This window comes from Epinephelus fuscoguttatus, linkage group LG22, assembly GCF_011397635.1.
Source record: "Epinephelus fuscoguttatus linkage group LG22, E.fuscoguttatus.final_Chr_v1".
NCBI lineage: Eukaryota > Metazoa > Chordata > Actinopteri > Perciformes > Serranidae > Epinephelus > Epinephelus fuscoguttatus.
In genome coordinates this window covers 29,317,619-29,330,602 of record NC_064773.1, presented here as the reverse complement: position 1 = coordinate 29,330,602, position 12,984 = coordinate 29,317,619, and the positions used below count along the sequence as shown (strand labels likewise).

Genomic DNA, 12,984 nt, shown 5'->3' with positions numbered 1-12,984 from the left:
GTAATGCTAGATTATATTACATAATTCTTGAAACACCACCACACAACCTAAACCTGTAGCTTATGTGTAGCTGTACATTCTATAAAATTAATTCATTACTCAGCCATGAAAGATTCAGCCCTTGACATGACTGAGTCTGTCAACTTGACCATGAAATATGCAGGTTGTACAACAAACTGGCAATCACTTGTGCTTCAGGCAACAGCAATGTGTTGACAGTAGCGGATGGAAGGGGTAGTGTACATCTAGTGGCACCTTTAATAAGTGCAATTTTAATTCACAAATTTTTAGATGTTAAGTTAAGAAGGTGTTTCCTATTTTAGTGCTTAATTTTTCTAACTTTATGAAATGATTCTAAATTTGTGTCCACCATTGTTGTATTCATGTTGTTCATATGTGTGTGCTTTTCTTTAGTGGTGTCAACTTAAAAGTCTACATTCAAGCTTCAGGACCTGCCAATGTCACTGTGTTGCCAAAAAAGACAGGTAATGCTCAATTTTTACTACTGTCACCATGGTCTGTAACTCAAAACTAAATTTGCTACAGACAAAGTAAAACAGCCAGCAAAAGCCTGTTTGTACACAACTTATGATTGTTGTCTAGCTAGCGTTCCCCTGTAGGAGATGTATTCAGCCAATTTGACAATGCTGGGAGCATGGAAAACTGCACTGAAATTTGATGAATGTCCACGGGGAACATAAATTCAGGACGTCACCAAGGGGACACCATTAAAGTTGTAAATTGGCTATCGGAAATAATTAATAATTATTAATAATAATTAATAATTATGTTAAATAATGTGACTTAATTAACATTAAATCACCTCATGGGGCACCATTCCCGTAAAGGGAAAATGATAGCCAGTTAAAGATAACAGTCTCATAAGTTAGTTTTGATTAATAATTAAATTAATGACAATAACCAAAATTAACAGTAAAGCCTGAAGAATTTTGGAGTTCTTGACGCAGCAGAGGTTGACTATTCATTTACTCTTGTGCAACATTAAACAGACAGCAGGTATGATTCCATTTATTCACAAAGTAAGCAAAACACACAAATTCTGACTAACTATACAAGCTTGTGTATGTGTGTGTGTGTGTGTGTGTGTGTGTGTGTGTGTGTGCGCGCGCATGTGTGTGTGTGTTTGTGTGTGTGTGTGTGTGTGTGTGCATGTGCATGTGTGAGTGACAAAATGGCTGACAACAGAGAACTACAAGATGGCCGAATCAAAGCTGGCTTCAGATCGGGTGAGGTGTTTGTCTGACCGTGTGGTCAGGAGAAAGACAAAGGAAAAGAAGCGGGAACTTTGAGATGCCTCTTTGGGTGTAGCTCTGTTGAAAGCCTATTTGTTGATGAGTCGATGTGGATGTGATTTGTTTTGCAAACAGTCTGGATTAGTGCAGAGATCAGGGCCGGCCCAAGCCTCTGTGGGACCCTAAGCAAAATTTGATTTTGGGGCCCTCTATTACTGCCAATAATACTGATTATTGATCATTCACACACCTACTATAACTTATTTCATGTTCTACTCTGTCATTATGGATGCACTTGTAAAACTATAAGTGAGAACATTTTGTTGCAGTTAGATTGTAATCCACAGTGATTAAGGCCATGGAAGCAGACAACAGATTTGCAAATTTGCTGAAAAATCTTTCAATTAATATTTGGCAAAGTCAGCAACTCCCCCTACTGGCCACAAAGAGAATCAATACATAAAACCTCAAAGAGCCTGGCAAGTTTTACCCATTTATGGTTTTTAATCTGAAATGGTAGCAAATTCAGCTACAAGAGCAGCCTGGGGTTGATTTACACTTAATATTCAAAGTGATATAGTACTAAGTGGGATACCAAATGTCATCTAGGCCAACTAAAAGTAACAAAATAAACCAATCATTTACTGTAAACACAATCTGCTTTATTATTTTTTGTTTTAAATAAACTGCAACACAGAGGGAACAGTGGGCACAGTAGATGGAGCAAAGAATGGAGATGGACCTAAGATGAAAAACAACAAAAGTAGGATAGGGGTGACCCCGAATAGTCGATGATTCAGTGATTCGATTTGGAGAAGTCTGATTCAACTGCCAGTCTAGCGATCAAATTGTCGCAAAATGTGGTTATGAAACAAGACCGTACCATTCGGACTATATGGGGGTGCTCACTGCTGCTGAACATCTTGATTTGACATAGAATGTATTTGTTTTCTAGTAATTCATGATATATAGCCTATTTTGATACAAACATCAGCCTAATTTCTGTTAATAAAAAATTTAAAATGATGCGTGCATTTAATCAGTAGGCATAATCATTACTGCGCATGAATAAATCACCCAGTTGTTTGATCCAAATAAGCTGAGGTGAGTGAGTGTACTGCAGGACCATCAGAGCAGCATCGAAGCCTACGGTGATTTACGGTGGCGGAGCACATAAACACTTTGGAGGAGGTATGTGCTCTCAAATCAAACTTTTTTGAAGGATTATTCGTTTACCTGAAGTGTCTTGAAACAATTTTCACTGCTGATTGTTTTCTTGATAGACTCTGATTTTTTTATTTGTTTTTATTTATTATATTTTTTTGTCCGACGTGGCCAAACAATTGAGAGCGGTGAGGCACGGTCCGTGTGGATGAACTTGTATGAACCTGAGTTGATTAATGAAATAACTTAAAGTCAGAAAAAAGGAAAACTGTTTCTAAGCCTTTTGATGATGTTTTTGGATGTTTATTTGTGAATGAAATGGCAAGTTCTGATGAGTCAGAAACGACTCCTGTTAAAGACATGGATGAGGCTGTAGCGTGTCTGTGCTCATCTAGAGCATCATACCTTGATGAAGTGAAAGGAATAAAGATAAAATGATAACCCTTTTACTTTTATTATTATTATCTTATTATGCCAACTGAAGAATTAAATTTGTTTATTTGGGTGTTTTCGCTCTTTTCTCTGGAGCGGAAACTGACGCAAATGAGCTCATTAATCAATGAGGGGGAAAACAATATGATAAGTCGGCTAAAGGAAAAATCTGTCAAATCAGATTTGACTATGAAAATTCTTAGTCGGGGACACCCCTAAACAAAAGCTAGTCATGTTAGATGTCATATTATACTTGAAAATTATGCTGCTTATGTTCTAAGTAAAATAGTACAGCTATAGCTTGTAATAAGAAAACAGTGTTAGTGGAACAACTAAAAATTGCTTGAAGTTTTGAAATAATATGCATTTGTCTAAAAACATGTCCCTTTTCATATGATTATATCTTATATTAAAAATGATTCATCTCAGATTCATCTCATGTTCTGCAGTACACTGAGCAATTCCAAAGGCTGATTTGTTGGTAACTTACCAGGTAGAGCTGCGGTTGCAGCAGACACAGAGGAGACATTGGGCACAGTGGATGGGGCAAAGGATGGAGATGGACCTAAGATGAAAAACATGTCCCTCTTTTCCTCACTTGATTCATTAGCCTTGGCTGAGCCTGAGGAGGTGGACTGCCCCTGGACTGAGCCAGTGCCTCCCCCAAAATACTTTAACAGTGCTTCTGGGGAAGTTTAATATAACTTATGAGCATAATAGGGAGTTGATGTAAAAGGAATTAATTACTAGCTTATTTACTCACATAAATTACTATGCTCTGCAGCAAACAATATATCTCAAACTATAAGTTCATTCATTCATTCATTCATTCATCTTCTAACCGCTTCATCCTCTTGAGGGTCGTGGGGGGGCTGGAGTCTATCCCAGCTGACATCGGGCGAGAGGCAGGGTACACCCTGGACAGGTCGCCAGACTATCGCAAGGCTGACACATAGAGACAGACAACCACTCACACTCACATTCACACCTACGGACAATTTAGAGTTATCAATTAACCTAATCCCCAATCTGCATGTCTTTGGACTGTGGGAGGAAGCCGGAGTGCCCGGAGAGAACCCACGCTGACACAGGGAGAACATGCAAACTCCGCACAGAAGGGCTCCCACACCCGGGATCGAACCGGCAACCCTTTTGCTGTGAGGCGGCAGTGCTAACCACCACACCATGCCGCCCCAAACTATAAGTTAACTAAGTTAATTCATTAATGTGAAAACATATTGTTAGCAAACATCACTGCATCTATAATGAATGTTAGTTGTTGTTAAACATTTGCTATCATACCTTGTTAGCAAAAACGTTGTTTTGATGCCAAAAAGCGACCCACAATATATATATGTATACATATATATGTGTGTGTGTGTGTGTGTATGTATATGTATATATATATATGTATGTATATATATGTATATATATATATATATATATATATATATATATATATATATATATATAATCTATGGCGAAGCCAACTAACCAATGACCTGACTGCAAACAATCACAACAATAACTCAATGACAGCATTAAATCACATACAACAAGTTAAACAGTCTTGCTTAGCCTGTAAAGCTGTGATAAAGCTATGCCCAGTTGTTATGGTACCGATCCTTGAGTGGATGAAAGAAAGAGACACTTGGTGGCGTGCTGCTTTGTTAGCCGGCGGAAGAAGGCTGGAAATAGCTGTGGTTCCAGATGCAGTCTTTGGTGTGTCCTTTGTTCCAAAGGTGGAACTCTGAGGAAGCTGGTCGCTCGAGGTCTTTACAAAGTTAGAAGATTGAAGGGAGCAGACCTTCTACAGATGCCTGTGACATCACAGAGTCACATGTCACTGTAAAAGTCCTGTCCAATCAAGTTTTGAGACTTGTGTCTCACTGAGGTGTGAGATGACCTCCTGTAGAGATGAGTGTCAAATAGCTGTCTTTGTTTGAAGAACAAAGAGCATGCAGAGAGGAAAAGCCTTCACATGTCCAGTTTAGATTTTAACAAATGGCAAATCATCTGCGTTTCTGTGAATCCCAACAAGTGTACCTTTTCACAATATACCAGCTGTTATCCCCAAAATAAGGAGGGGCTGCAATTGCTTACTTGATTTTTCAGGAGAAAGCTGATACTCTCTTTCCCATAACTGTGTGGAGGGAATGTTTACTATTTGCATGTACTAAGAGTGTACCATTACAGTGCACAACAACTAAACAACTGCCACTTTTCTGCTTTTGGAAATTTGCTTAATTTTAGCTTTATCCATGATTATTGTCAGTTAGCAGGTAGTGCAAATGTTGACCAGTTAAAACATGTATATTAAATTTCTTGTTGCCATCATCATTTCTTTCACTGTTGAAGACCACTTGTCCACATTCATAAATCTGGTGAGTCAGCAAGACCTCGGCCAGGGGGCCAGATTGGGCTTTGCCCAAATAACTAACATGGAGCCGCCGCCCTGTAGGGCCCACGCCAACCATCCACAGAGACAGGAATTGGGGTCAGGTGTCTTGTGTGCCAGGTAGCAGGCAAGGCGTTACAGACTAGCTCAGCGGAGATGGAACGTCACCTCCCTGGCAGGGAAGGAACAGGAGCTGGTGCATGAGGTGGAGTGGTACCAACTAGATGTAGTTGGGCCCACCTCCATGTGTAGCGCTGGTTCTTAAACCAAACTCCTGGAGATGGGCTGGGATGGTCTTTTCTCTTTTCTGTAGTTGACCAGGGTGAGAGTCTCCAGCTGAGTGCCACTATGTTGGAGTTCTCTCTGGGGAACAAAGTGTCACCTCGGTACAACTGCGGGTCTCTAAGTGGAGGTCTTTGATTTTTTTGTGTGTGTGTGTGTGTGTGTGTGTACGAGCTGAACAGCAATTCTGAGTACCCGGCTGTCCTTGAGTCCTGGAAAGGGCACAAACTGGGGAATCCATAGCTGTTCTGGGGGACATCAACGCTCACGTGGGCAACAGTGGAGAAACCTTGAGGGGGGTGATTGGGAGGAACAGCCTGCCTGACCTGAACGCTGTTTGTTAATGATGTTAACGTTGTTTTGTTAATGAACTTCTCTGGGAGTCATGGATTGGCCATAACAAACACCATGTTCGAGCACAGGGAAGTTTTTAAGTGTACCTGGTACCAGAACACCCTGGCCCAAAGATCAGTGATTGACTTTGTGTTTGTATCATGGCATCTGTGACTGTATGTCTTGGACACAAGAGGCGAGGAGAGGAACAGAGCTCACAACTGATACATGTAATGAAGGTGAACCGGGAATGTCTGGCTGATGCCCTGGTCCATGGGGTCTTCAACTCCCAGCTTAAAACGATTTTTTTGTGCATCCTGGGGAAGGTTATCGACATGGAATCCAAGTGGTCTATGTTCAAAGCCTCCATTGTGGAGGTGGCTGCTCAGAGTTGTGGTGAGAAGGTCGCCAGTGCCGGTTGTGGTGGCAACCTAAGAACTCATGGACACCAGTGGTGAGGGAGGCTGTCAGGCTGAAGAAAGAGGCCTTTTGGGTTTGACTGGCCCAGGAATCTCCTGAAGCAGCAGACAGGTACTGGTTTGCAAGAAGGACTGCAGCTGTGGTGGTCGCTGAAGCAAAAACCTGGGATGTTGGAAGAGTTCAGGGAGGCCATGGCGAAGGACTTTTAGTTGGCCTCAAGGAAGTTCTAACAAACCATTAGACACCTCAAGAAGAGAAAGCAGGGTTTATCTCAGGAGAAGGAGAACTGCTGACCCAGACTGGAGATAATGTCAAGTGGTAGAGGGACCACTTTTAGGATCTCATGAACCTCTATACCCTCTGTAGAGGAGGCTTGAGTCTTAAGACTCAGGGGAACTCTTGTCCATATCCCTGGTGGAGGCTGCTAAGGTAGTCAAAAAGCTGCCCAGTGGCAAAGCGCTAGGAATGGATGAGATTTGCCCTGAGATGCTGAAGACTCTGGATATTGTTGAGCTGTCTTGGCTGACAAGCCTTTTGAGTGTCACCCAGAGGCCACGTACATTGCCTGTGGAGTGGCAGACCAGGGTGGTGGTTCCAATTTTCCAAAAAGGTGGCTGGAGGATGTGCTTCATTTATCAGGGTATCACACTGCGCAGCCTCCCTGGGAAAGTTTATTCCATTGTGCTGGAAAGGCCGCTCAACTGTGTTGACAAGATTCAGGAGGAGCAATGCGGCCTCCATCCTGGCCATGGAACAGTGGACCAGCTCTTTACCCTTGCAGGGCTGCTGAGGGGGTCATGGGAGTTTACCCATCCAGTCTACATGCATTTTGTGGACTTGCAGAAAGCTTATGTCCATGTCCCTCAGGGGGTCTTTTAGGGGATACTGTATGGGGTACTGGGGTCTTTGATATGAGCCATCTGCTCCCTTTATAACAAAAGTGAGAGCTGTGTCCACATACTCGGTGTAAAGTCAAATATGTTCTCAGAAGGTGTTGGCCTCTGCCAGGGTTGTCACTTGTCACAGATTCTGTTTGTAATATTCATGGACAGAATCTCAAGGTGCAGCCTTGTGGGGGGGGGGGGGGGGGCACCTCCAAAACTGAGGCCATGGTTCTCTGCCGGGAAACGATGGAATGGATTGTCTCCTCCGGGTTGGGATGGACTTACTACCCCAAGTGAAAGAGTTAAAGTATCGTGGGGTCTTGTTTGAGGGTAAGGGTAAAATGGAGCATCTACAGTGATGTGGGCACTGTGCTGGACTGTCAGGGTAAAGACGGGCTGAGTCCAAAGGTGAAGCCTAAAATTCACCGGTCCATCTACGTCCCAACACTCACGTGTGGTCATGAGCTTTGAGTTGTAACAGAAAGAATGAGAATCACGGATACAAATGGCTGAAATGTGTTTCTCTGTGGAGTAGCTAGGCTCAGTCTTAGAAATAGGGTGAGGAGCTCAGACATCAAGAGAGAGCTCCAAGTAGAGCTGCTGCTCCTTCATGTCAAAAGGGGCCAGTTGAGGTGGTTCTGGCATCTGATCAAGATCCCTCCTGGACGCCTCATGTTAGATGTGTTCCTGGCACGTACCGCTAGTAGGAGGCCCCGGGGCAGATCCAGAACACACTGGAGAGATTATACTGTATATCTTAATGCCTCTGGATCCCCCATAAGGAGCAGGAAAGTGTTGTTGTTACATCTGGAGTACTTTACTTAGCCTGCTGCCCCCACCACATGACCCTGTTTAAGTAGATGACGATGGATGGATGGATGGATGGATGAGGCTGGTAAGTTCAGTCACATTTTGATCCCCAAAAAGGCACATTCTACAGCATTTTCAAACCATTTAGGTCTATAAACAGTAAGTTTGATTACAGAAACACAGAGTATTGCCTTAAGGGATAAAAATGATAGCGTTCAAGGCCAGGAAGGTTAGAACACTATTTTATTAGGACTCAAGCATTTAACAGTGCAGGGACTATATTGAAACTGAAAGAATTATTATTATAAGTCACTTTACTTACTCAAACTCCTCTTAGAGATTTAATCGGATTGAATTCAAAATTTGTCTGTGTACAAAGGGCTGAAAGTCTTTTGTTACTGTGCTGCTTTATTTTTTTCTCAGGAAACATTTTTTGCAAATTCCAGTGAGATGATACACTGTAGACACATGATATTTTACCAATGACTGGAAGTTGTGTACAAATGCTGCTCAAGAAATACAATGCCCTTAAACCAGATGGGGGCGCTATAATTAAGCCCCAAAAATTAAATTTTGGAAAGGCCACACCTTTTACACCACAAGTCAAACTGACTTGAAATTCAGCACACGTGTTCAGGTTAATGTGCTCTACAAAAAAGCCTAAGAACCATTCAGGTCCGCCTATAAGTTTTTCCATCAGTTTGAATTTTTTTGAAATACTCATTTTACCCATGTCTCCCTCAGGTGCAAGTCCAATTTGTACCAAATTTTATGTGGATCACTATTTGGTGAAGTTTACCAAAAGTTTTGAAAATATTGACCAATGACCTTTAAAAGGGGCATGACTTAGCACATTAATAGACCTAATTCTATTACCTTTTTATTTACAACATACCCTGAAAGATTTATTCTACTTGACCACTAGAGGCTGCCACAAATCCCAAATGGCATGGCAAAACACAAATCACACTATAGACCAGAAACTGATTATCCAATCTTTACAAAACTCATAGAATATATTGTGAAGTGAAGCTTGTTGATATATCAGGTTATTTTGATGATATTAACCAGTAAACTTTACATAGGCTGTGGCTCAATGGCTAAACAGACCAGATAAAGCAGATAAATAGTCTTCTATCACATCTAAAATTCCAGTGAACTGGAATGAGCTAGAAACATGAAACCTGGCCTAATAAGTGAAAATTATGTGAAAATGCTTCCCAAGAAATATGACTCAAACTGGCTGCACAAGGGCTCTGTAATTAATGTTCAAACGTGATTTTCAACAAGCCATTCTCCTCACATCAAAAGTCCAGCTGACTTGAAATCTGGCACGCATATGCGAGTCAATATGCTCTACAAAAAAATCTCTTGGACCATACAACTCAGCCATTATATTTTTGTTTTTGTTGTTGTTAATTTGCATAATGTGAAAAAACTAGTAAAATAAATAGCCTAATTTGTGGCGTCGGTGGCTTAGTGGTAGAGCAGGTGCCCCATGTACAAGCATAACAGACTTTAAATTGCCTGTAGGTGTGAATGTGAGTGTAAATGGTTGTCTGTCTCTACATGTCAGCCCTGCAATAGTCTGGCGACCTGTCCAGGGTGTACCCTGCCTCTTGCCCAATGTCAGCTGGGATAGGCTCCAGCCCCCCCGCGTCCCTCAAGAGGATAAGTGGTTAGAAAATGGATGGATGGATGGATGGATGGATGGATATATTCATTACATCTTGGGGATTAGGTGTACCAAAGCATTTTGAGCGTGACCCATAGGGGGTGCTACAATTGCCAAAAACATGTACCTCAAACCCCAGTAGACAGAATTTCACTAAATTTGGTACACATGCTCTAGGTGCGAGTATCAACCATTATCTGAAGTGTTATAATGATAAGTGCATGTGGGCATTACCAAGCCATTACTATATGCTACAGAACACCCAAAATGTGATTTTTTTTTTTTTTTTAAAGGCCACTCTTCTCATGCTGTCAGTCAAACTGACTTGAAAATTGGCACACTCATTCCACAAATGTCCACTGGTTATTAAGATATGTGTTTTTGGGATGGGTTTAGCTCAAATTACTTTGGTAAGTCGATTACCCAACACATACTGAAGATATATATCAAGATTTACTTATGATGATTGGTTAATGAGTTTCAACCAATATTGTGAAGTCCAACCCAAGACTTCGGCGTTCATATTTTTTGATCACTCTTACTTTTGAAATAGAGAGAAATATCTCTCACAAGGTGTCCTAAATTTTGCATTGATAGTCTAAATAAAAAAAGGTCTATTTTTTTAAACTGTTTTTCACATTGTGAAAATTAGGAAAAAAATCCATCAGGGTCACCTGTCATGGTCCAAGAGACTTTTTTATAGGGCACCTTGAGCCTGAATTGTGTTCCAAAATTTGAAGTCAGCCTAAGTCACAATGTGACGGACATGGCCATTCCAAAATTGTGTGTTTGCACTTTAATTACAGCACTTCATTTTCAGTTATTGGGCCAAGTTTCATGTTTCTAGCTCATTCCAGCTCGAAGCAGTTTGAGCTGCGGGATAAGACAACAAATAACTATATACTGCTGCTCCCAGCTGTGACTGCTGCCAGCTGCTATTACAACAGCAATTTTCCAAATCTATTCGGGGACTCGATTCATATGACTCGGCTCCAACTTGAGTCACAAACTTATTAAGGAATTAAGACTTGCATGACTTACAGTAACAAAAGACTGGACTTGACTTTGACTTGATGCATACTAGCAGTAGTAGCAGCACTAGTACTAATAGAAGAAGTAGCTGCAGACAGGATTCAGAAAGACGACCATCGGTTCCCCAATATACTCATTGACCTTACATTGAAAAGTTTTTTGAAAAAAACTTAATATTTAAAAAAAATATATAAATGCTGGACAAAGGCTGAATAAAGGCACAGTGTCATTGGAGAGCTGAACATTTTGACATTTGAATGTTTTTCATAGCTCAAAGCATCCAGGTGAAGAACTGTAAAAAAAACCCAGAATGATAATAAGAATTTGGATAACATGCATTCAGGCTAATAAACTAGAAAATGCATTGCTTGCAGAAAATGCAGTGTGAATGCTGACAGCTGAAATGCATCGCTGTAAATACTTCACTATGAAGTGAACTGCTTGAAAAATCCTGTAGCCTGACTGCACTGCATTGCAGCAGTCTGGAGTTGAACCACTGATCTTGCAAGATGTGTGATCACTGAGTAGCACAGCTCTCCGTTCATTTGGCTGTGCAGTAACAACTGCTGCAGTTATATAACTTTTGTTTTTCTTGGTGAAATACCAGGATCTGGTAAAAAAAACTCAACTCTCCCAATCAGAAAATTTAACCCAGGTCAGTCATGTGACAAGCAGAGACACGTTCCAGTCAGCCACTCAGCATCCTGGCAAAATTTAGATCCACTGCAGCAGTGAAATAATAGAAGCTGCAACAGCCACGATTAAAAACCATGATTGTTGTGAGTTGTTTGAGCAGATGCTTGGCCAGGACATTTTGGCTATCTAGGTAGGCTAACCTGTTAAACTAACACCCAGGATGGAATAGGATGAAGAAATAGGATGAAGGAAAAATACATGGCTAATGTGGTCAATATTATAAAACCAGTTTCAAATTCTAAAATGATATGTCAAGACTTCTCTGTGGACTCTTGGTTTACTAAGCATGGACTTATCTTAATTTAAGGTACTAGTCCATACCCATTGGTAGCTTTGTCACCTTCTACCTATGCCAGTCCTCAATGCCTATGTGCAGTTTCACATACATTGACCCATCAGTGAGTAGAAAAACGTGGGACAGACAGAATGACTGACTGACAGAATGACACACTGACAGTTTCCGTAATTATGTACAGAATACCGTACCACGACTTAGTCATACCAAAAATTTGAGGGAAAAAAAAAACATTCAGCCACAGGGGGAGCCACAGCAATCAGTTGGTGAAACCCTTGAGATGTTATACACCTTTATGTGATGAGCCACGCCCTCCGCAATATTCTTTGCCTTATAGAAGCTCAGTTTTAGTAAGTTTTCCAACTTTTGCCAAGAGGGAACTTTAGATATTGGTCCCTAGATTATGTTCACCAAGTTTCATGCAGATCGGTCAAACTTCCTAGGAAGAGATTGATTTGAAGTGTTTTTCAAAAACTTCAAAATGGCGGAAAATCTTTATAACCGGAAGTTATGGATTCTTGAGGCAAATTTGTTCCTCATGAGGAGAGGCATCTCTGTGCAAAGTTTCATGTCTCTATGACATACGGGGCATGAGATATGCCCATTCAAAGTTTGCAATTTCAATCAGTTGCAATAGCGCCCCCCTTTGGCCAATTGATGTAATAGTGCTTCATTCACATCCTCCCATGACCCTCTACCACTGTGCCAAATTTCACATGGATTGACCAAGTCAGTGAGGAGAAAAACGTGGAACAGACACACACACACACACACACACACACACAGTTTTTGTCATTATATACTAAGATAACAACATCAAACACAGTTTAAATTGACATAAAAAAATAATAATAATTAAAATAATAAGAGCACAAAAAGAGAAACACAATCTGTTTCTACAACAGAAACCCAACCGAAGCCTTTTTTTTTTTTTTTTTTTTGTAAGACAGTGTATGATGTCTTCAGACTGATCGGTTCAGATTGTCTTGACCCCTAAGAATAACCCCATCTATTACTTCCTCTCAGGTCAGCCAGAGGTGAAGAGTAGCAGTGTGACATCTGGACCCTCTGGCTATTACTACCAGGGTGCATGGCGAGCGCTAGATGGAACCACAGTTCACCAGTTCAACACCTCCTCCGCCATCACAAAGTGTTTGAAAGGCAAGATGATCCACCTGTATGGAGACTCCACCATCAGACAGTGGTTTGAATTCCTCAACGAAAAACTACCAGGTACCTGATTGGCGGAGATTTTGACAACAGTTTGATTTTGTTCACACTGCAGCTTAATCTGTTCCCTTTGTATACTT

At 41.1% G+C, this 12,984-nt stretch overlaps 2 protein-coding genes and 1 pseudogene across 2 annotated transcripts in view; all 3 read left to right on the top strand.

The window, feature by feature from the left end:
- The window catches only part of LOC125882482 (NXPE family member 3-like), an 87,904-nt gene that overhangs the window by 33,081 nt on the left and 41,839 nt on the right, over positions 1-12,984 (top strand). The gene's annotated exons all lie outside the window — the stretch shown is intronic.
- The window catches only part of LOC125882476 (NXPE family member 3-like), an 81,308-nt pseudogene that overhangs the window by 67,087 nt on the left and 1,237 nt on the right, over positions 1-12,984 (top strand).
- LOC125882490 (NXPE family member 3-like) overlaps positions 1-12,984 on the top strand; it is a 76,999-nt gene that overhangs the window by 62,778 nt on the left and 1,237 nt on the right. The window lies entirely within an intron of this gene.